Source organism: Cherax quadricarinatus, chromosome 79 (genome assembly GCF_038502225.1).
Source record: "Cherax quadricarinatus isolate ZL_2023a chromosome 79, ASM3850222v1, whole genome shotgun sequence".
In the NCBI taxonomy this organism is placed as follows: Eukaryota; Metazoa; Arthropoda; class Malacostraca; order Decapoda; family Parastacidae; genus Cherax; species Cherax quadricarinatus.
The window spans coordinates 2,384,165-2,409,581 of NC_091370.1; the positions used below are offsets into that span (position 1 = coordinate 2,384,165).

At 39.8% G+C, this 25,417-nt stretch overlaps 1 protein-coding gene across 1 annotated transcript in view; it reads right to left on the reverse strand.

The window, feature by feature from the left end:
* Nucleotides 1-25,417, reverse strand: part of LOC128702725 (UDP-glucose:glycoprotein glucosyltransferase 1) — a gene marked incomplete at its 5' end in the record, with an annotated part of 261,894 nt that overhangs the window by 80,512 nt on the left and 155,965 nt on the right.

Below are 25,417 nucleotides of genomic sequence, written 5' to 3' on the forward strand. Positions count from 1 at the left end.
CCCATTGCCTATGCTCTCATTAGCCCATCTATCCTCCAATAGCTGTTTATATCTTACCCTAACTGCCTTCTCTTTTAGTTTATAAACCTTCACCTCTCTCTTCCCTGATGCTTCTATTCTCCTTGTATCCCATCTACCTTTTACTCTCAGTGTAGCTACAACTAGAAAGTGATCTGATATATCTGTGGCCCCTCTATAAACATGTACATCCTGAAGTCTACTCAACAGTCTTTTATCTACCAATACATAATCCAACAAACTACTGTCATTTCGCCCTACATCATATCTTGTATACTTATTTATCCTCTTTTTCTTAAAATATGTATTACCTATAACTAAACCCCTTTCTATACGAAGTTCAATCAAAGGGCTCCCATTATCATTTACACCTGGCACCCCAAACTTACCTACCACACCCTCTCTAGAAGTTTCTCCTACTTTAGCATTCAGGTCCCCTACCACAATTACTCTCTCACTTGGTTCAAAGGCTCCTATACATTCACTTAACATCTCCCAAAATCTCTCTCTCTCTCCTCTACATTCCTCTCTTCTCCAGGTGCATACACGCTTAATATGACCCACTTTTCGCATCCAACCTTTACTTTAATCCACATAATTCTTGAATTTACACATTCATATTCTCTTTTCTCCTTCCATAACTGATCCTTCAACATTACTGCTACCCCTTCCTTTGCTCTAACTCTCTCAGATACTCCAGATTTAATCCCATTTATTTCCCCCCACCGAAACTCCCCTACCCCCTTCAGCTTTGTTTCGCTTAGGGCCAGGACATCCAACTTCTTTTCATTCATAACATCAGCAATCATCTGTTTCTTGTCATCCGCACTACATCCACGCACATTCAAGCATCCCAGTTTTATAAAGTTTTTCTTCTCTTTTTTAGTAAATGTCTACAGGAGAAGGGGTTACTAGCCCATTGCTCCCGGCATTTTAGTCGCCTCATATGACACTCATGGCTTACGGAGGAAAGATTCTTTTCCACTTCCCCATGGACAATAGAAGAAATAAAGAAGAACAAGAGCTATTTAGAAAAAGGAGAAAAACCTAGATGTATGTATATATATATGCATGTGCATGTCTGTGAAGTGTGACCAAAGTGTAAGTAGGAGTAGCAAGATATACCTGTTATCTAGCATGTTTATGAGACAGAAAAAGAAACCAGCAATTCTACCATCATGCAAAACAGTTACAGGTTTCTGTTTCACAGTCATCTGGCAGGACAGTAGTACTTCACTGGGTGGTTGCTGTCTACCAACCTACTACCTACTTGTAATAATAATAACTTATAATAATTTGTTGTAGTAGTAATTTGTAATAAAAGTAATAAAAATGATAATAATGATAATAATGATAATAATGATAATAATAATAATAATAATTTGTCAGAGCATCATTCCTTCTAAAAATTACATGAGAATAAAAGTGTTGGTCTTTATTTATTCTACTGTACCACTGTGGAGACAACTTGCACAAAATGTAAGGTGTTTGTATGAATGTTTATGAGCCATAACCAGATGCATCGTCTGTTTGTTGACATAGTGGGTGGGGTGGCCAGGCAGACTTCCCTACACTACCCTACTTATCACACAACTTTCTACATTAAGACTACATTAAGACTACAAATATTTTAAGATAAGTAATGAGTGTACTGTATATGCATTTTATCACTCTATGGAGCTTTAAGCATCGTCGTAGTATATTATGTGGGTGGAGTGACCAGGAGGGCTACCACACCTAACTTCTTAGAGTAAATACTACTCACCTTTTGCCCTACATTATTAAGACTATAAATATTTTGAGGTAAATAATGAGTGTACTGTGCATTTATTTTACTTTTTTTATTGTTTTAATGCATAATTCTATTGCTAACTTAATATATGTTAGTGTAAGCTTGCTGTCTGGCATTTACATGCATTTATAATTGAAAAAAAATGGCATTCTGCTTTCCGGCTATGTCTGCTTTCCGACAGTAGCCTGGAACCTAACCTACTGTATAAGTGGGGCCCTACTGTACAGTAAGGCCCCGCTTTACGGCGTTTCGCCTTATGGCGTTCTGCTAATATGGCGATGTCAAATTATGACCAAAATTTGCTATACGGCAAGTGGTCTTTCAAATACGGCACCCCCACCCAGTTTGTTTACATTTTCCGTGACCACATCTATTATGTCAGGAAACTTTTCAAAATTTCAAGTGTTTTAAAGTTACTGCATATTTTATATGTACTCTGATAATTATACTTAAGTGTACCTGTACCTAAACATACTTACACACTGTGCTGGTGTGCAGGTACACATTAAAACCGCTAAGTCTCTCTCTACTCATGACGCCAATACTACTTAATAATAATCACTCTTGGGCACACTAAATGTCTTATTTTACATCAATATAGGCATTTTCATTAATCCATCTATGATATTTTCCTCAAAATTATATATGAAACCCATTACATAGCATATAAACATGATACATACACTCACAGAATAAAAATTGATGTAAATATGAGATTTGTTTACAAAGCAGCTGTGTAGGTAGTGTCGGAAAAATTACGTTTTCTCTAGTCAAACTGGGGGATAACTGTAGAAAAATATTCTTTTTGTATGCCTTTACTCTATATATATCAATTCATGACCCTTGTGGATGAATTTGGTAGGGTGTGCAAAAGAAGAAAATTAAAGGTGAATACAGGAAAGAGTAAGGTTATGAGGATAACAAAAAGATTAGGTGATGAAAGATTGAATATCAGATTGGAGGGAGAGAGTATGGAGGAGGTGAACGTATTCAGATATTTGGGAGTGGACGTGTCAGCGGATGGGTCTATGAAAGATGAGGTGAATCATAGAATTGATGAGGGAAAAAGAGTGAGTGGTGCACTTAGGAGTCTGTGGAGACAAAGAACTTTGTCCTTGGAGGCAAAGAGGGGAATGTATGAGAGTATAGTTTTACCAACGCTCTTATATGGGTGTGAAGCATGGGTGATGAATGTTGCAGCGAGGAGAAGGCTGGAGGCAGTGGAGATGTCATGTCTGAGGGCAATGTGTGGTGTGAATATAATGCAGAGAATTCGTAGTTTGGAAGTTAGGAGGAGGTGCGGGATTACCAAAACTGTTGTCCAGAGGGCTGAGGAAGGGTTGTTGAGGTGGTTCGGACATGTAGAGAGAATGGAGCGAAACAGAATGACTTCAAGAGTGTATCAGTCTGTAGTGGAAGGAAGGCGGGGTAGGGGTCGGCCTAGGAAGGGTTGGAGGGAGGGGGTAAAGGAGGTTTTGTGTGCGAAGGGCTTGGACTTCCAGCAGGCATGCGTGAGCGTGTTTGATAGGAGTGAATGGAGACAAATGGTTTTTAATACTTGACGTGCTGTTGGAGTGTGAGCAAAGTAACATTTATGAAGGGATTCAGGGAAACCGGCAGGCCGGACTTGAGTCCTGGAGATGGGAAGTACAGTGCCTGCACTCTGAAGGAGGGGTGTTAATGTTGCAGTTTAAAAACTGTAGTGTAAAGCACCCTTCTGGCAAGACAGTGATGGAGTGAATGATGGTGAAAGTTTTTCTTTTTCGGGCCACCCTGCCTTGGTGGGAATCGGCCGGTGTGATAATAAAAAAAAAAAAAAAAATAATAATAATAATAATAATATTAATAATAATAATAATAATAATAATAATAATAATAATAATAATAATATTATTATTATTATTACTATTATTATTATTATTATCATTATCTTCATTCACTCTAAAAATGGTGTGTTGCTGTTTGTTTATTCTGAACTAACTTGTACAACTTGTACACAATGTAAGAGTATTTGTATTGTGAGGTAATTATTATTAAAATAAAAAAATATTGAGGTAAATGTTTTACAAACTCTTACAAATGGACGTGAATGAACTATAAGTAGACACATATTAATAAGTAGACACATATTAATACGCAGACACATATTAATACCAAGTGATTGTCCACTACCTGTTCAGTTTGTGTTCTTACATTATCTAAATTCTTTATCTCGTTCTCTCTCTCGTTTACTCTTTCGTAACTAGTTGGATCTCATTGACGATGGCGTTTAAGGTTAGCTGTAATAAAAAGAGAAGTTGTAAGCCTCTTGCTTTAAGTGCCAAGTTAATGGATGATGGTGTGCCATTCTGATTTTATTCAATAAACACCCTGCCACTCACACATTAATATTAATATTTTAAGGTAAGTAATAAGTGTACTCTGTGTGTATCTTATCTTTGCTAACTTAATATAAGTTAGTGTAAACTTGTTGTCTGGCATTTATTGCATATTTTGTGTGTGCTCTGATAATAATTCTTGTGAACCTGTGTGGTAGCCAGGTGGAGGGACAACATTACATTTTCTCTGCTCTGCCATCAGAGAAAACGTGTATGAATCTGCGTTTGGCCCAGCCACTCCCTCACTCCGCTTTTGTTTACAATTTTTGGCATGAATTATTCATTACTTCTACCTTCATTTATGATGGCATCTAAAGGTAGTTGTTAGAAATGATTAAATTCAGTGAACAAGGCATGTCGATGTTAATACGTAATATGGCTCTGGGCCACAGTGTACGTAGCCGGTAGGTGTAGCCCAGGCGGGCTACACCTACCGGCTACCTACACTGACTTTCTACAAATAAATACTACTCACCTCTCTTCCTATATTAAGACTACACATATTTTAAGGTAAATAATGAGTGTACTGTATGTGTATTTTACCTCTCTGGGATGTTTTAAATATCGTATATTAAGTATGAGACAGGGAGCCAGTGCTACCTACACCTGGGTACCTGCACCTGACTTCCTACAAATAAGTACTACTCACCTCTCTCCCTACATTAAGATTACAAATACTTTAAGATAAGTAATGAATTTACTGTGAATGTATTTTACTTTGTGTGTTTTTAATGCCTAGTTCTATTACTAACTTAATATACAGTGGACCCCCGCATAGCGAACTTAATCCGTGCAAGAGGGCTGGTCGTTATGCGAAATGTTCGCTATGCGAATTAATTTTCCCCATAAGAAATAATGGAAATAAAATTAATCCGTGCAAGACACCCAAAAGTATGAAAAAAAATTTTTTTTACCACAAAAAAATGTTAATTTTAGTACACACAAACTGAAAAAGGCATGCACAATTACATGACACTTACTTTTATTGAAGATCTGGTGATGATTGATGGGATGGGAGGAGGGGAGAGAGAGTGTTAGTGTTTAGAAGGGGAATCCCCTTCCATTAGGACTTGAGGTAGCAAGTCCTTTTCTGGGGTTACTTCCCTTCTTCTTTTAATGCCACTAGGACCAGCTTCAGAGTCACTGGACTTCTTTCGCACAACATATCTGTCCATAGTGGCCTGTACCTCTCGTTCCTTTATGATTTGTCTAAAGTGGTTCACAACAGTGTCATTGTAACAGTCACCAGCACGGCTTGCAATAGCTGTGTGAGGGTGATTTTCATCAAAAAAGGTTTGCACTTCAAGCCATTTTGTACACATTTCCTTAATCTTTGAAGTAGGCAATTCCTTCAATTTCTCTCTCCCCTCCTTTGAACCAGTTTCCCCAGGTCTGGCCTCTTGCTCTTGAAGTTGATCTATCAGCTCATCAGTGGTTAGTTCTTCATTGTCCTCCTCCACCAACTCTTCCACATCCTCCCCACTAACCTCCAACCCCAAGGACTTCCCCAATTCCACAATTGATTCCTCAACTGGTATACTACTCCTCTCAGGGTTAGCCTCAAACCCTTCAAAATCCCTTTTGTCTACACATTCTGGCCACAGTTTCTTCCAAGCAGAGTTCAAGGTTCTCTTAGTCACTCCCTCCCAAGCCTTACCTATAAGGTTTACACAACTGAGGATATTAAAGTGATCCTTCCAAAACTCTTTTAGAGTCAATCGAGTGTCTGTGGTCACTTCAAAGCACTTTTGAAACAAGAGCTTTTGTGTACAGTTTCTTGAAGTTGGAAATGACCTGCTGGTCCATGGGCTGCAGGAGAGGAGTGGTATTAGGAGGCAAAAACTTCACCTTAATGAAGCTCATGTCCCCATAAAGTCGCTCTGCCACGTCTGTAGGATGACCAGGGGCATTGTCTAACACCAGGAGGCACTTAAGGTCTAATTTCTTTTCAGTTAGGTAATCTTTCACATTGGGGGCAAATGCATGGTGTAACCAGTTATAGAAAAATTCCCTAGTGACCCATGCCTTACTGTTTGCCCTCCACAGCACACACAAATTATCCTTGAGGACATTCTTTTGCCTGAACGCTCTGGGAGTTTCAGAGTGATACACTAATAAAGGCTTAACTTTGCAATCACCACTAGCATTGGCACACATCAACAAAGTAAGCCTGTCTTTCATAGGCTTATGTCCTGGGAGTGCCTTTTCCTCCTGAGTAATGTAGGTCCTGCTTGGCATTTTCTTCCAGAACAGGCCTGTTTCATCACAATTAAACACTTGTTCAGGTTCCAGTCCTTCAGTTTCTATGTACTCCTTGAATTCCTGCACATATTTTTCAGCCGCTTTGTGGTCCGAACTGGCAGCCTCACCATGCCGTATCACACTATGGATGCCACTACGCTTCTTAAATCTCTCAAACCAACCTTTGCTGGCCTTAAATTCACTCACATCATCACTAGTTGCAGGCATTTTTTTAATTAAATCGTCATGCAACTTCCTAGCCTTTTCACATATGATCGCTTGAGAGACGCTATCTCCTGCTAGCTGTTTTTCATTTATCCACACCAATAAGAGTCTCTCAACATCTTCCATCACTTGCGATCTTTGTTTCGAAAACACAGTTAAACCTTTGGCAACAACAGCTTCCTTGATTGCCGTTTTCTTGCCCACAATAGAAGCGATGGTTGATTTTGGTTTCTTGTACAACCTGACCAGGTCGGTGATACGTACTCCACTTTCATACTTATCAATGATCTCTTTCTTCATTTCTATGGGTATTCTTACCCTTTGAGGTGTAGGGTTGGCACTAGAAGCTTTCTTGGGGCCCATGGTCACTTATTTTCCACAAACAGCACCGAAAACACTGTAATAATACGAAATATTCCGAGTGTATGCTTGAATGTTACCGCGGAGGCTGGCTGGTAAACAATGGGACGGGCGGCACATGTGAGGCTGGCTGAGGGCGCAGATTGGACGCGTCTCGGACGAAGTTCGCTGAGCGGGTTTTTGTCCACTATGCGGGGCAAAATTTTAGCGAACAAAGCGTTCGCTATGCGGATTGTTCGCTATGCAAGGCGTTCGCTATGCGGGGGTCCACTGTATCTTCTTTCTTTCAACACACCGGCCATATCCCACCAAGGCGGGGTGGCCCAAAAGGAAAAACGAAAGTTTCTCCTTTTACATTTAGTAATATATACAGGAGAAGGGGTTACTAGCCCCTTGCTCCCGGCATTTTAGTTGCCTCTTATGACACGCTTGGCTTACGGAGGAAGAATTCTGTTCCACTTCCCTATGGAGATAAGAGGAAATAAACAAGAACTAGAAAGAAAATAGAAGAAAACCCAGAGGGGTATGTAAGTATATACATGTATATGCTTGTACATGTATGTGTAGTGTGACCTAAGTGTAAGTAGAAGTAGCAAAATGTACCTGAAATCTTCCATGTTTATGAGACAGAAAAAAAGGACACCAACAATCCTACCATCATGTAAAACAATTACAGGCTTCCGTTTTACACTCACTTGGCAGGACGGTAGTACCTCCCTGGGTGGTTGCTGTCTACCAACCTACTACCTAGTTGCCTGGCATTTATATGCATTTATAAATGGAAAAAAATGGCGTTCTGCCTTCCGGCGATGTCTGCTTTCCGGCGACAGCCTGGAACCTAACCAGCCGTATGTATAAGTGGGACCCTACTGTATACTCATTAAACCCCACATAAAGGAAATATAAGTTAACACTGAGAAAAATATATATTATAGTGTCAAGTGCAGAGTGCTGGCCTTAGAATAAAGGCTGTTACTGTATGGTGTCATTACAGGAAATGGTGTGACTAGTGACGAACGTAGAACAGTGAGGGGAAATAAAAAAGATCAGGGACAAGCACAAATTCCAAGAGCCGAAAAAAAAAAGGCTACTGTTAAACAAACCATACCACGGGCGAGGATAGAACTCGCGATCAATCATGTCATTACAATTTCGTGAGTAAGGCTACTGTTAAAATTGCAGGAAAAATAAGATAAAATTATTAGAAATACGTAAGTGTAAAAGAGGAACAGGTGGGAATTAGGCCTAAAGGTGTTTCCACATACAGTGGACCCCTGCATAACGATTACCTCCGAATGCGACCAATTATGTAAGTGTATTTATGTAAGTGCGTTTGTACGTGTATGTTTGGGGGTCTGAAATGGACTAATCTACTTCACAATATTTCTTATGGGAACAAATTCGGTCAGTACTGGCACCTGAACATACTTCTGGAGTGAAAAAATATCGTTAACCGGGGGTCCACTGTACTGGGTTGTGTTATTGTATACTGAAGGATTGTTACTCATATCAACCATACCCCCGGCCGGGATTGAACCCGCCCGTGGCTAACGCGACGGGCTGGAGTTTTGAGACTCTATGACCGCGGGTTCAATCCCGGCCGGGGGTATGGTTTATTTGCAATCGTGTCATTACGATTTCTTAAGTCATGTTACTCATATCGCAAGACATAATATAGCGAGTGATGAGGGTATTGATGTTAAGTGACATAGTGATCTTAAATTGTGGATTACAGCAATCTTGCAAATTCTCAGTGCATAGTGAATAATATATGGAATGTATATATGGGCGAGCAGCACTAGCAAATTAATGACATATGTCGACAGAGAAGTGGACATGAACAAACATATGAATATTGAACTATCATATAAGTAATAAAGGGAGGGATAAGGGTGTGAATGTGCAATGATATAGTGAACTGAAATAGTGGCTAAGAGTAATTTTAATTAATTCCTGGTGCATATTGTACAATGTATGGTGTAATATATGGGAATAAATTACGGCCGAGTGGCACTAGCAAATTATTGCCAGATGTCGACAGATGGGAAGTACAGTGCCTGCACTCTGAAGGAGGGGTGTTAATGTTGCAGTTTAAAAACTGTAGTAGTGTAAAGCACCCTTCCGGCAAGACAGTGATGGAGTAAATGATGGTGAAAGTTTTTCTTTTTCGGGCCACCCTGCCTTGGTGGGAATCGGCCAGTGTGATAATAAAATAAATAATAAAATGTCGACAGAGAAGTGGAAATAAACAACTGGATGAGTATTAAACTATTGCCACAAGTAATAAAACAAGTGAAAAGGGCATTAATGTGCAGGGATATAGCAAACGTAAATTATGGCTAATAACAAAGTGAACATAATGTAAAGGAAAAGGAATAAGCCAAATGACCTTACTTACCATGTGAAGTGTCCCTCCCTTAACCTCTTACCACCAATCCCCCCCACCACCCAGTGGGAAGGGCCCCCCAAGCCCATGCCAAACCTCTCTCCTCCAACAACCCCAATCAGTGAGAAGGGTCCCCCCACCCACTTGCACCCCTACCCTCTTTCCACGGATACCCACCTCCAAGCATTTACAAGCCCCGTCCACCACCCAAAACAACCCACCATCCACCACATAAAACTGCCCAGGATAATATAAATGGAAATGAACAAAGCCAGAAACAAGATCTGTTTTTGGTATATGTGAATGACATCACGGAAGGGATACACTCAGAAGTGTCCCCGTTTGTAGATGATGTGAAGTTAATGAGGAAGGTAGCTACAATTCCTTGCAACAAGAACCCTTCAATGGCATTAACCCTAAACCCTTTCAGGGTCGCCAGGCCCTCTCCCAGACTTGTTCTCAGGGTCGTTATCATTGAACCCCGCAGAGCGGGGTACACAGGCAGTATGTTAAGTGCCCATGGACTGGGAGGGCCATGCCCAGCGAGGGAGAGAGGAGTAGGCCTTGTTGACTGAGTGAGGGCCACTGAGAGAGTAAGAGGCAGGTCAGGGCATACTGAAGTGGCATAGGCCTATAGGTGGCAGAACGAGCAAGGTGCAAAATATGAACTCAGCTGGCAGACAGCATAGGCTGTCTGTGCAGTCAGTACAGGCTGTCTACATTATAATCATAATAAAAAGATGCACTTAACCCACAAGGGTCATGAACTGTTATATATAGAATGAAGGCATATGAAAGGAATATTTTATCTACAGTTATCCCCAAGTGTTTGACTAGAGAAAGCATAATTCTTCTGACACTCCTACAAAGCCTTTGTAAACAAATCTCATATTTATGTCAATTTTTACTCTCTGGGTGTATTAATAATGTTTATATGCTATGTAACATGTTTATTATGTAATTTTGAAGAAAATATTATAGATGGATTAACCCTTTCAGGGTCGAGAGGCCCTCTCCTAAACTTGTTCTCAGGGTCAAAAATTTTTTGGAAAAAAAAAAAAATTATTTTTCTTATGAAAACGTAGAGAATCTTTTCCTGATCATAGATTAGATTTAGATTTTGCCACCGAAGTGGCTAGTTTATTGTGCACCCCATATCCATCCTGTGGACGGTAGCGCGAGAGCATATGGATACACAAAAGGCCTAGGAACTAGGCCCCAAAGGGTTAACAGGAATACATATGGATTTATATCTACATATCTATAGTTCACTTATCTGTTACAAGCAAATTTAGGAAATTTGCTTAGTATATCTGGTATCTTATTTTCATTAATAAGATATCTTGACATGTCACATAGGTTATTATACTGTCTGTCTCTGTATTCCTCAATAAGTGGACAATTAAGCACATAGTGTTCAAGAGAGTGACCATATGCCTGATCACATAATTTACATTTAGTTTGATCATCATCTGTGTGTCTCCCAAACTGCCAGAAGTACAGTGGACCCCCGCATAACGATTACCTCCGAATGCGACCAATTATGTAAGTGTATTTATGTAAGTGCGTTTGTACCTGTATGTTTGGGGGTCTGAAATGGACTAATCTACTTCACAATATTCCTTATGGGAATAAATTCGGTCAGTACTGGCACCTGAACATACTTATGGAGTGAAAAAATATCGTTAACCGGGGGTCCACTGTACTTGTAACCAAGCCTAAGCCTGGCCACTACAACATCAGTCAGTCTGTTCACATTGCAAGTTGCTCCATAAACATACTTATCTACATTCATGTTATCATAGTGGGTTATAGATCTACTCAGGCTTCTAACTGCATTCCTATAACAATCATTTTCATTATTTACTTCTCTCCTAATATTATTCCTAATGCTAGACACAGTTATACCAAAGTTATATTCTACATTCTCCTTCTGGGTACTCTTCTTGGCTAACATATCAACTTTATCATGAAGGAGTAATCCAATGTGTGATGGGATCCATAGCAATTGTACATTCCTTTGTCCCTAATTTTTGAGTATCTATACCTGGCTTCCCCAATGAGCATGTTGTTGGAGTCATTATATGAGTCAAGAGCCTTCAATGATGACATAGAATCAGTAATGATGATAGAGTCAAGCTCAGTGTCATAGGTTAGCTTTAGCGCCATTAGGATTGCAAACAATTCAGTTTGCAGTGTAGACGCCCAGTTGTTAATTCTTATGCCTAACTCAACAAATTTATTATCGTTCTTAACTAGGGAGGTGGCAACAAGAGCAGATGCAGCCCTGCCAGAAGACTCCTGTTTAGATCCATCAGTGTATATAACTTGTGATAACTTATTACTACCGGCTAGGTGAGAAATTTCTTCTTGAGCAGTTGCTCTAACAAGAGATTTAAGGAAGGGATTACTAGCAATGAGCTTCTTGGGAGGGACTTGTAGGCATGTGATATTAAATGAACACATCTTCCATGGAGGGGTGAAATGCTCTTGTTGCCTACAGTGATACAGTTCATGTAGGTTATAAAACTTAATGCAATCGCACGTTTTCACAATCCATTTAGATCTGTGTGTATTTACCTCTAGACACTTGGTAAGATTCACTGTGACAGTGTCTGGTTCGTTTCTCAACATTCTAATACCGAGTACAGTGTTAATTTCAACAATCCTATCACTGATACTAGAAATACCAAGCTCCTTCCTCATGTTAAGAACTTCTGTAGATCTGGGACAGCCAAGAATAATCCTGAGAGCTTCATTTTGCATTAACTCCAAGGGTCGGAGAGAACTTTCTCTAGCTAATATCAACATGGGAGCAGCATAATCAATTAAGGACCTAACATAGGCTATGTACATCATTCTCACGATTCTCACATTAGCACCATAGTTGGGATTGTAGCCAGCAACAGCTTTGAGAGCATTTAGCCTAGCTTTGCATTTCTTGTTTAGTTGTGGTATAGTGGATTTGTTAAAGGGTACATCTACACCAAGATATCTGTAAGTTTTAACGTAGCTAATGATTTCACCCTGCAAATAGATGGGTGGGGGATGTCGTTTGCTTGTTAATATCTTTGTTTTAGAGGAAGATATTATGAGGCCTAGTCGATTACAAATTGCTTGAACTTCATTAAGAATGGTATTCATCTTCTTATGCCCTGTTGTATGGATCATGATATCATCAGCATAGCTTATAGCTATATGTTTAGGTGAGGCAGGTAGAGCATATTAAATAGCATGGGACTAAGAACTCCTCCTTGCGGTGTACCTAAAGACATTTCTTTAGAATCACTTCTGAAGCCTTGGTAAAGGACAGAGGATACTCTATTTGACAGGTATCCTATTATCCAGCAGAGTAAGCTACCACCAATATTCATTTTGGCAAGTTCATGTAGTATAACGGTTCTGTTTGCAATATCAAATGCAGATTTTAGATCAAGAAAAGTGGTAAAACTAGTAGAGGTGTGTGCAGTGAGAAAGGTGGAAATACAGTTCTGCACACTTTTACCTTTCATGAACCCATAGAGGTAGGGGGAAAGTTGGTGTCTGATTCTGTAGTACAGTCTGTTAAGCATCATTCTTTCAAAAGTTTTACAAAGACAACTAGTTAAGGAGATCGGCTTAAATGTATCAGGCTGTTGGGGCTTAGGGATAGGCACAATGAGACTATTGGTCCAGGAAGTAGGAAGAATGCCCTCAATGTAACTGAGATTATACAGTGCCAACAAAGGGTTATCAGGCACGTGCCTTAGAGTTCTGAGAATATCATAAGTTATACCATCCTCTCCAGGAGCAGTTGATCGACCTTTGGTTAATGCATTATCTAATTCATACTCGGTAAAGAGGCAATCACTCTCATCAAAATTTTGGCTCATAAAATTAATCAGTTTCAACATTTCTTCAGAAGTACTCTCTAAATTTTTTCTAATATGAGATGGAAGGCTTTCATGCCTGGATGTTTTGGACCAGTCATTTATGAGGTCATTTGCTTTTTCAAGAGGAAAGGGATGAGCAACATTGCCAGTCTTTTTCCTGGTTATTTTATTTATACCTCTCCAAGCCAAACTCAAAGGGGTGGACCTATTTAATCCACTAACAAACTGTTCCCATTCCTGTTGCCTAAGTTCTTCCTTTCTATTCCTTGCATTTGTTAGTGCAGCTTGGAACGTTCTGAGCAGGTCTGGGGTTCTACATTCACGGTATGCTTTACCAATCCTCCTAGCTGCATGTGTTAGATTGCGTAGCTGTGGATCATTATAGTATTTACATTGGTTTTTATTGTTATTTATAGTGGAGGGTCTTTGTTTCCTATTCCTGCCCACTTGATCTGTGAGAACACTCTCAATAGTGGTAATTAAATCATCATTAAATTTTTGTGTGCCAATGGGCTCGTAATTCTTATACCATTGATCCAAGTGGTTAATAAAGTTGTCTCTGTGTTCTGGTTTGAGAATAAGTTTCCTCCTTCTGTATTTAGCTCCTTGATTGCTGGAGATGTGATCAAGATTGACAGTTGTTAGTCTTGGGAAGTGATCAGATAGAAGATCATCAACTATGACAGAGTCATGCATCGTATATGATGTATTAAATCCAAGACACAGATCTAGTATGCCACCATATATGTGAGTAGGCTCAGTAGTGCCCACAATTCGAACATTATCATGCTCATTTAGCAATCTCACTAGTTTAGTTCCATTGGTGTTTGTTATAGACCCACCAATATTCTTAAGTCAGGCATTAAAATCTCCAAGAATGATGGTAGGTTCACTATAGATGCGATCTGGTAAAGCATCAGGTCTAAGCTGGTTCGCTGGGGCATAGAGATTATAAATGTTTATGGAAAAATCGCCTGCATATACTTTGACACCATGATACTGCATGTTAACTCGACTCTGCAAGGAAAGGAGTGAATGTGGCAAGTTCTTTCTGACATACATCACACAACAGTTGGTTGACCTTAGGTTATAAGCTGCATATCCAGGCAAGTTTGGTGGAGGTGCTCCATCTTTCAATCTACATTCCTGCAAACAGATGACATCAATATTCTTGGTTGCACTAATATGATGTAAGTCAGGCAACCGCTTCCTGATGGAAGCAATGTTCCATGAAAAGATTTGTAATGTATCCATTGTAGTGAGCTATTACAATCTCTTGTTCATAAGATGGTAAAACTATTATGCTTTGACTACAGTGTGCAGACACTTAAGACCAAATAGCATAGTTTGTACGTCTTTATCTTCAGGACCTTTATTTTTAAGAATTTTTCGGCATCTTGGCAGCCAGTTAAAAGGCAAGTCTTGAAGGCAAGAGTCATGGGCTTCTTTCTCACAAATTGCTGGAAGCTGAACGGAGATTGCTGCACTTTTGACATCATCACCATGCTCAAGAGCATCTTCCTGATTACAGATATTTATTAAACTTGTCAGGAACTGTTCAAGATGTTCAGTTTTTTTCTGGAAATTTTTTATAATATGAGGAAGGTCAGGCGAATCCAATGCCTCTTCGGAGGATGGCACTTCTGGGTTAGTGCTTCCTTTAACACCTATCACCTTAACAGGTACCATGGTTACATTAGTGTTCTCTGTTTCATCATTCATTGCAGGTAGGTCCTGTGCATCTGACTCATCTCCAATTTCCAGGGGGGTTACCTGTGTGGTGTCCGTCTGACTGTTGTAGTTGTGTGTATTGGGAGAAATGGCAAACTTATCCCCATATTCAGGTGTAGCCATAGGTATCTGTAGTGGCAGACCAGTAGTTCCATATGTGCTAGCAGGGATGGCTAGCTCCTCCACAGCTGGTGTGTGTGATGGCATTCTGGTATCACCAGAATCATTTGCAGTGAGGTGGGGTTCTTGCACACTTTGCAGAGGTTCAGTCTCAGATCTGGCTGTGGTAGACTTGATGGCCTCATCCTCAGTTACCATTAAAGGGCTGTTATCAGGTTTACATCAAAGGTTGTTTGGGTTCTGACTGCAGTCCTTGTGGGAAACTGTAACCCCAACTTCTTTACAGTTAATACACTTAAATTTTTGGCTGTCAGGGCCTACTGTGCATTCTCTAGTGGAATGTTTCCCAGCACACTTACCACACCAAGAATGTAGTATTCCACAGTCTACTGCAACATGGCCATAGTGCTGGCATTTGTAACACCTACGTTTAGGGGGTAGGTACACTTCGATGTTTAGGAAACGTAAACCATGCACCCAGATATTCCGGGGGAGGGGCACAGGACCCACCCAACTGGCAATAATTTGGGATTTTCCTTTAAGTCTTTTAGGCTTGATGATATGCTCACTGAGAGTCAAATGGGATGGGTCCATGCAGTGAGGGTATCCAAAGATTATGATACATAAGAACATAAGAATGTAGGAACACTGCAGAAGGCCTACTGGCCCATACGAGGCAGGTCCTTATCAAAACGACATCTACCTAAAGCTACTCAAGAAATAACTCCCGTACCCATTGACACCAATCAAACCCAGCCCCTCCCACTCATATATTTGTCCAGTCTCTTCTTAAAGCTACCCAAGGTCCTAACCTCTATCAGCCCACTGGGAAGACTGTTCCACGCATCTACAACTCTGTTAGAAAACCAGTACTTACCTATGTCCTTTCTAAATCTAAATTTATCCAACTTAAATCCATTATTCCTGGTTCTTACCTGGTTCGACACCCTCAGTACTTTATTAATGTCTCCCTTGTTTATGCCCGTCATCCACTTATACACTTCAATGATATCTCCCCTCATTCTACGCCTCTCCAGAGAGTGGAGATTTAAGGCTTTAAGTCTATCTTCATACGGGAGGTTCCTTACACAGTAAATCATTTTAGTCATTCTTCTCTGTATGTTCTCTAATGAGTCTATGTCCATCCTGTAGTAAGGGGACCAAAACTGAGCAGCATAATCCAAATGAGGCCTCACTAGTGATGTATAGAGCTGCAAAATAACTTTTGGACTTCTGTTACTTATACTTCTTGAGATAAATCCAAGTAATCTGTTGGCCTTGTTGCGCACACTGAGGCACTGCTGTCTTGGCTTTAGATTTCTGCTTACCATGACTCCCAAGTCTTTTTCACATTCTGTATGACCAAGCTCTACTTCACCTAGATTATAGCTTCGAGGGTTATTTTCATTACCAAGGGCAAGTACCTTACACTTATCCACATTAAACTTCATCTGCCATTTCTCAGACCAAGACATTAATTTGTTCAAATCGTCCTGGAGTTCATTGATATCCTCCTCAGAGTGAATTATACGGCCTATCTTTGTATCATCAGCAAACTTACTCATGTCACTAGTAATCCCTTCATCAAGGTCATTAATGTAAATTATGAACAAGAGAGGGCCTAAAACTGATCCTTGTGGAACGCCACTAGTGACTAATCCCCATTCAGATTTCACTCCATTAATGGTAACTCTCTGCTTTCTATTGGTAAGCCATGCCTCAATCCATGCTAGAACTTTACCTCCTATACCATGAGCTGCCACTTTTCTTAAGAGTCTCTTGTGAGGTACTCTGTCGAAGGCTTTACTAAAATCCAAATAAACAATATCATATTCCTTATCACTGTCAACTGCCTCAAATGTTCTATTGAAGAACGTCAGTAAGTTTGTCAGGCAGGAACGACCTCTCGTGAATCCATGCTGAGATTCATTTATCAAGTTATGCTCTTCAAGGTGACTTCTGATAATGTCAGCTATAACTGATTCTAATAACTTGCCCACTATAGATGTCAGGCTTATTGGACGGTAATTTGAAGGAGTGGACTTATCCCCTGATTTGAATATAGGAACCACATTAGCCATCTTCCACATCTCTGGCACAACACTGGTAAGGATGGACGCATTGAATACACTCGTTAATGGCTGACTAAGCTCCATCTTGCATTCCTTAAGTACCCTTGAAAACAACTCATCGGGTCCCGGGGACTTGTTTTGTTTCAGTTTGTCTATCTGTTTAATAACCATGTCCCTCGTGACAGTAATATTAGTTAACTTAAATTCATCAGGAACTAAATAATTGTTAATTACTGGAATCTCATTTACATCTTCCTGTGTAAAAACTGACAAAAAATAGTCATTAAATAAGGAACACATTTCCAGTTCATTATCCGTCAGCTGTCCATTCCCAGATTTCAGAGGTCCTACTTTTTCCTTCACCTTCGTCCTATACACTTGAAAGAACCCCTTTGGATTAGTCTTTGATTCATTAGCAACTCTAATTTCATAGTCACGTTTAGCCTTTCTAATCGCCTTTTTTACTTCTCTTTTAAGCTGAACATATTGGTCAGTAAGGTTAACCTCTCCTCTTCTGATGCGCCTATAAATTCCCCTTTTCTCCCCTAATAGATGCTTTAGCCTCCTGTTAACCCATTTGGGATCGTTATTATTAGACCTAATTTCTCTCTGGGGAATGTATATACTCTGGGCACTGTGTACATTATTAAGAAAACAATCATAAAAGCAGATCCCTTCATATTCATAAGTATGATTATCGTCAATAAAATCATTAGCTAGATAACCCCAATCAAGATTAGACAGATGTTCCCTAAGTCCATTATAATCGGCAGAACAAAAATCGGGGATTTTTACTGTATTATCATTATTCTTGCTTTCCCAATTAATGCTAAAGGTGATGGATTTGTGATCACTTGCGCCAAGCTCTTCTGTGATCTCCAGATTATTCACGAGTGTTTCCTTATTTGACAAGACTAGGTCTAGCAAATTATTACCCCTGGTAGGTTCAGTTACACTCTGTTTCAGAAAACAGTCCTGAACTGTTTCCATGAAGTCACTGGACTCTAGATTACCTGTCAAAGAATTCCAGTCAATTTGGCTAAAGTTAAAGTCCCCTACTATGACTACGTTACTGTGTCCAGAAGCCCTAACAATTTCGTCCCAAAGAAGTCTCCCTCTATCGTGATCCAAGCCTGGAGGTCGGTATATTACACCTAGAATTAGTTTTTCTTGACCCTCCACGAACTCTACCCAAACAGACTCTGTTACTGCTCCATCTATTTTTATACCTGTTTTTATGCAACAATTAATATTTTCTCGAACATACAATGCAACTCCTCCCCCCTTCCCATTACATCTATCCACATTGAATAACTTAAATCCCTGAATATTACACTCAGCAGTCATATCCCGACTCTTTAAATCATACCACGTTTCAGTTAATGCAATGATATCAAAGTTCCCAGCACATGCTACCAAACGTAGTTCATTAATTTTATTTCTTGCACTTCGACTGTTAGCATAAAATACCATCATATGTTTTTTCTTCTGCACATTTTTCCTATTCATCTTTGTTTTCACACAATTTCTGAAATTATCATTACCCATTTTTTAAAGTGGTGAGTGTCTGATGGAGGTCGGAGCAGCTTAATATCCCCATAAGGTGTACTAAGTAGATCATTGATCAGTTCTGCATTCTGTTCCACAAACAAAGTTGTGTGTGTTTTTCCTAAATTGGATCCTTGAGTTAGGATGCTTGTTTACAGCTTCCATTAGCCATGCACACTTAGCAGGCAGCGGGGTGTTGTCAGGGAAGTTCAGATTAACACATTCTTCCTTTGAAGAAAGACTTCTTGCAGCCTCTGTGCACCAAGGACGTTTAGTGTCACATTGTGTACGAGTCAAGTGAGTCTGACTACATCGACGCTCTAGCCCTTTCTCACTTTTTCTCTTTTGTTTACTTTTAAAGGTCTGGAAGCTATCATCATTTCCATCACCTGCAGAAATAGGTTCCTCTATAACAGTTGCCATGTTTGCCAGTGATGATATCTGGTGTAAGACTCACAACACAAGAATTCCTCGCTTATCACTTAACACAAGAATTCCTCGCTATAGCTTATGCAAGAGCAAATATTCACTACAAAGTCAGAAGTCCAAAATAGATCACAAGACACAAGTGCTCAAGTTCAATGAACACCTCCAACCATACTCAACCCAGACCACCACCACTCAATACGACACACACCCCACCAAAAACACACTCAGAGACCTCTTGTATGTGTGTTAATAATATGGTACATATAATGATATAATGGATGGTACAGGCGAGGTCTTACACCTTATCACAAATATGAGAGAGAGAGAGAGAGAGAGAGAGAGAGAGATAGAGAGAGATAGAGAGATAGAGAGAGATAGAGAGAGATAGAGAGAGATAGAGATAGAGATAGAGATAGAGAGAGAGAGAGAGAGAGAGAGAGAGAGAGAGAGGTAATATTGAGTATAAAATTAGAATTCTGACATACATCACATTAAACAAGAGGTTCAAATTCAATGACAACTTCCACTTGAGTTAGTTCAGGCTACTGCCACCTAATGTACCTCACTGAAATAATAATATATCAGACATCACAATGAATGCTGAAGACAACCTCTTACCCCAACCATGCTCACACATGCCTGCTGGAAGTCCAAGCCCCTCGCACACAAAGCCTCCTTTACCCCCTCCCTCCAACCTTTCCTAGGCCGACCCCTACCCCGTCTTCCTTCCACTACAGACTGATACACTCTTGAAGTCATTCTGTTTCGCTCCATTCTCTCTACATGTCCGAACCACCTCAACAACCCTTCCTCAGCCCTCTGGATAACAGTTTTGGTAATTCCGCACCTCCTCCTAACTTCCAAACTACGAATTCTCTGCATTATATTCACACCACACATTGCCCTCAGACATGACATCTCCACTGCCTCCAGCCTTCTCCTTGCTGCAACATTCATCACCCACACTTCACACCCATATAAGAGCGTTGGTAAAACTATACTCTCATACATTTCCCTCTTTGCCTCCAAGGACAAAGTTCTTTGTCTCCACAGACTCCTAAGTGCACCACTCACCCTTTTCTCCTCATCAATTCTATGATTCACCTCATCTTTCATAGACCCATCCGCTGACACGTCCACTCCCAAGTAACTGAATACATTCACCTCCTCCATACTCTCTCCCTCCAATCTGATATCCAATCTTTCATCACCTAATATTTTTGTTATCCTCATAACCTTACTCTTTCCTGTATTCACTTTTAATTTTCTTCTTTTGCACACCCTACCAAATTCATCCACCAATCTCTGCAACTTCTCTTCAGAATCTCCCAAGAGCACAGTGTCATCAGCAAAGAGCAACTGTGACAACTCCCACTTTATGTGTGATTCTTTATCTTTTAACTCCACACCTCTTGTCAAGACCCTCGCATTTACTTCTCTTACAACCCCATCTATAAATATATTAAACAACCATGGTGACATCACACATCCTTGTCTAAGGCCTACTTTTACTGGGAAATGATTTCCCTCTTTCCTACATACTCTAACTTGAGCCTCACTATCCTCGTAAAAACTCTTCACTGCTTTCAGAAACCTACCTCCTACACAATACACCTGCAACATCTGCCACATTGCCCCCCATCCACCCTGTCATACGCCTTTTCCAAATCCATAAATGCCACAAAGACCTCTTTAGCCTTATCTAAATACTGTTCACTTATATGTTTCACTGTAAACACCTGGTCCACACACCCCCTACCTTTCCTAAAGCATCCTTGTTCATCTGTTATCCTATTTTCCATCTTACTCTTAATTCTTTCAATAATAACTACCATACACTTTACCAGGTATACTCAACAGACTTATCCCCCTATAATTTTTGCACTCTCTTTTGTCCCCTTTGCCTTTATACAAAGGAACTATGCATGCTCTCTGCCAATCCCTAGGTACCTTACCCTCTTCCATACATTTATTAAATAATTGCACCAACCACTCCAAAACTATATCCCCACCTGCTTTTAACATTTCTATCTTTATCCCATCAATCCCGGCTGCCTTACCCTCTTTCATTTTACCTACTGCCTCACAAACTTCCCCCACACTCACAACTGGCTCTTCCTCACTCCTACAAGATGTTATTCCTCCTTGCCCTATACACGAAATCACAGCTTCCCTAACTTCATCAACATTTAACAATTCCTCAAAATATTCCCTCCATCTTCCCAATACCTCTAACTCTCCACTCCTATTTTTAACTGATAAATCCATTTGTTCTCTAGGCTTCCTTAACTTGTTAATCTCATTCCAAAACTTTTTCTTATTTTCAACAAAATTTGTTGATAACATCTCACCCACTCTCTCATTTGCTCTCTTTTTACATTGCTTCACCACTCTCTTAACCTCTCTCTTTTTCTCCATATACTCTTCCCTCCTTGCATCACTTCTACTTCGTAAAAACTTCTCATATGCTAACTTTTTCTCCCTTACTACTCTCTTTACATCATCATTCCACCAATCGCTCCTCTTCCCTCCCACACCCACTTTCCTGTAACCACAAACTTCTGCTGAACACTACATTTTTAAACCTACCCCATACCTCTTCGACCCCATTGCCTATGCTCTCATTAGCCCATCTATCCTCCAATAGCTGTTTATATCTTACCCTAACTGCCTCCTCTTTTAGTTTATAAACCTTCACCTCTCTCTTCCCTGATGCTTCTATTCTCCTTGTATCCCATCTACCTTTTACTCTCAGTGTAGCTACAACTAGAAAGTGATCTGATATATCTGTGGCCCCTCTATAAACATGTACATCCTGAAGTCTACTCAATAGTCTTTTATCTACCAATACATAATCCAACAAACTACTGTCATTTCGCCCTACATCATATAACTTGTATACTTATTTATCCTCTTTTTCTTAAAATATGTATTACCTATAACTAAACCCCTTTCTATACAAAGTTCAATCAAAGGGCTCCCATTATCATTTACACCTGGCACCCCAAACTTACCTACCACACCCTTTCTAAAAGTTTCTCCTACTTTAGCATTCAGGTCCCCTACCACAATTACTCTCTCACTTGGTTCAAAGGCTCCTATACATTTACTTAACATCTCCGAAAATCTCTCTCTCTCCTCTACATTCCTCTCTTCTCCAGGTGCATACACGCTTATTATGACCCACTTTTCGCATCCAACCTTTACTTTAATCCACATAATTCTTGAATTTACACATTCATATTCTCTTTTCTCCTTCCATAACTGATCCTTCAACATTACTGCTACCCCTTCCTTTGCTCTAACTCTCTCAGATACTCCAGATTTAATCCCATTTATTTCCCCCCACCAAAATAATACATAATAATAATAAGTAATAAAAAAAGTTCACCCCTGACAGTGACAAGATAAGGGGAGATAACATCTGATAAGAGCTGACGTTTGATGAGCATAAACTAGGGTGGGGGAGGGTGCAGCTGATAAGAAAAGATTAGATGACCATCCCCCTTGCTTTGTTTTTGCTGGTACACTAACATTTCTGTCTGTCTATTTGTCTGTCTGTCAAGCTCCCTGTCTATCTGTCTATCCATCTAGCTCTCTGTCTCAGAGAGAGCCTCAAGACTGCGTCATCACCTTTACTCACATCTTCAAGCAGAGTATAGCACTTTGTCTGGATTTTTGGGTTATCCTAGGTAATTTATACTACGTATACTTGTATTTATGTGTACCTGTGAGACAGATAGACAAAGACAGATTGAAAGAGATAGACAGAGACAGATAGACAAAGGCAGAGACAGACATAGATAGACAGAAACATAGACAGACAGATAGAGACAGAGATAGACAGAGACAGAGATAGACAGAGACAGATATAGACAGAGACAGACAGGAGATAGAGACAGATAGACAGACAGATAGACAGAGATCGACAGACCCTAAACTTGGGGTTAACATCACTTTCCTGTTAAAACAGAATTGTTAATATGACATTACATCAGTGAATTATTAGTGTTTGCTGTACTGTTTGCTCTAGCTGGTGCTCAATTTAACTGGTGCTCCCACAAGGTACTAAGTGGTCCCAGATTTTTTTAATACTGCGCACACCGAGTGTTAAGACCAATTCTATGCTGACCAGGCATCTCAGGCCAATCATGCCAAATTTGGAGGCAGGAAAAATAAAACATATATATATGTTTGGGGCGCTACACGAGTGAACCTATATATACGTTTGGACCGTTTAAGGGTTAAACACTAAATATGCCCCCAAAACACTTTAATTTAATTTCAAACTCAGCTTCATACATCACCCTTAAAAAAACAAAGAATGTAGAGATAAACCCATACACAGTACTGTACTGCTGTCTCCTGCAGTGCTAAAATGTAACATGCCGATGTTACCCCCATATGTACTGTAATCCGACTAACCCTGCTGTAGTCTCCCTTATTATCAACACACTAAAAAACAAGACAGGAGATTTAAATACCTTACCACCCTTTATATACAAAAAAGCATCACAAGTACTATCACCAATCATTGCAACACTCTTTAACAAATCCATAGAATCCTCTACCTTCCCTACAGTTCTCAAAATAGCAAGGGTCACCCCGATCCATAAAGGAGGAGACCAAACAGACTTGAATAACTATAGGCCAATATCCAACTTACACCCTCTCTCTAAAATCTTCGAAAAATTAAATCATAAGTGAATCTATTCCTACCTCATCTCCCACAACATACTCAACCCCTGTCAATTTGGGTTCAGGCCTAATAAAAATATACTAATGATGCTATTATACACACGCTAGAACACACATACACTGCAATAGAGAAAAAAGAAGTCCCACTGGGAATCTTCATAGACTTACGTGAAGCTTTTGATACAGCTGACAATGACTTGCTTCATATAAAATTGTCGCACTATGGTATAAGAGGACACTGCCTCAACTACCTAAAGTCTTACCTCAGTAACAAAAGCCAATATGTGTACACAAACGGGGCAAACTCTTCAGCACAGCCAATTACAGTTGGTGTCCCACAGGGAAGTGTCCTAGGCCCTCTTCTCTTTCTCATATACATAAATGACCTACCAAATGCATTGCAACTACTCAAACCCACACTATTTGCAGATGACACTACATACGTCTTCTCTCACCCGAGCCCAGTCACGCTAGCCAATACTGTAAATACCGAATTACAGAAAATACCTACCTGGATGAGTACTAACAAACTTACTCTAAACATTGATAAAACCTACTTCATTCAGTTTGGTAACAGAGCTACAGACGTTCCTCCTAACATAAAGATAAACGGATCACCTATCACAAAACTCACAGAGGGAAAATACTTAAGAATCCACCTTGATAATAAACTCAAATTTCAAACACTTTTTTTTTTTTTTTTTTTTCAACAAGTCGGTCGTCTCCCACCGAGGCAGGGTGACCCAAAAAAAAGAAAGAAAATCCCCAAAAAGAAAATACTTTCATCATCATTCAACACTTTCACCACACTCACACATTATCACTGCTTTTGCAGAGGTGCTCAGAATATAACAGTTTAGAAGCATATACGTATAGAGATACACAACATATCCCTCCAAACTGCCAATTCAGAGGTAGTAGGTTGGTAGACAGCAACCATCCAGGGAGGTACTACCGTCCTGCCAAGTGAGTGTAAAACGAAAGCCTGTAATTGTTTTACATGATGGTAGGATTGCTGGTGTCTTTTGTCTGTCTCATAAATATGCAAGATTACAGGTACGTCTTGCTACTTCTACTTACACTTAGGTCACACTACACATACATGTACACGTTTATTTATACACACTCATCTGAGTTTTCTTTGATTTTATCTTAATAGTTCTTGGTCTTATTACTTTTCCTTTTATATCCATGGGGAAGTGGAATAAGAATCTTTCCTCCGTAAGCCATGCGTGTTGTAAAAGTCAACTAAAATGCCGGGAACAATGGGCTAGTAACCCCTTTTCCTGTAAAGATTACTAAAAAGAATAAGAATTTCAAACACATATACAACAAATTTAAAAAAAAAATTCCAAGACCGTAGGCATACTATCAAAGATATGGTACTATGTTCCACAGTCAGCCCTCCTGGCCCTATATCACTCACTTATTTACCCCTATCTCACCTATGGAATTTGTGCATGGGGCTCAACAACAATAAACCATCTCAGACCATTAATTACCCAACAAAAGCCTGCAGTCAGAAAGATAACAAATTCCCACTACAG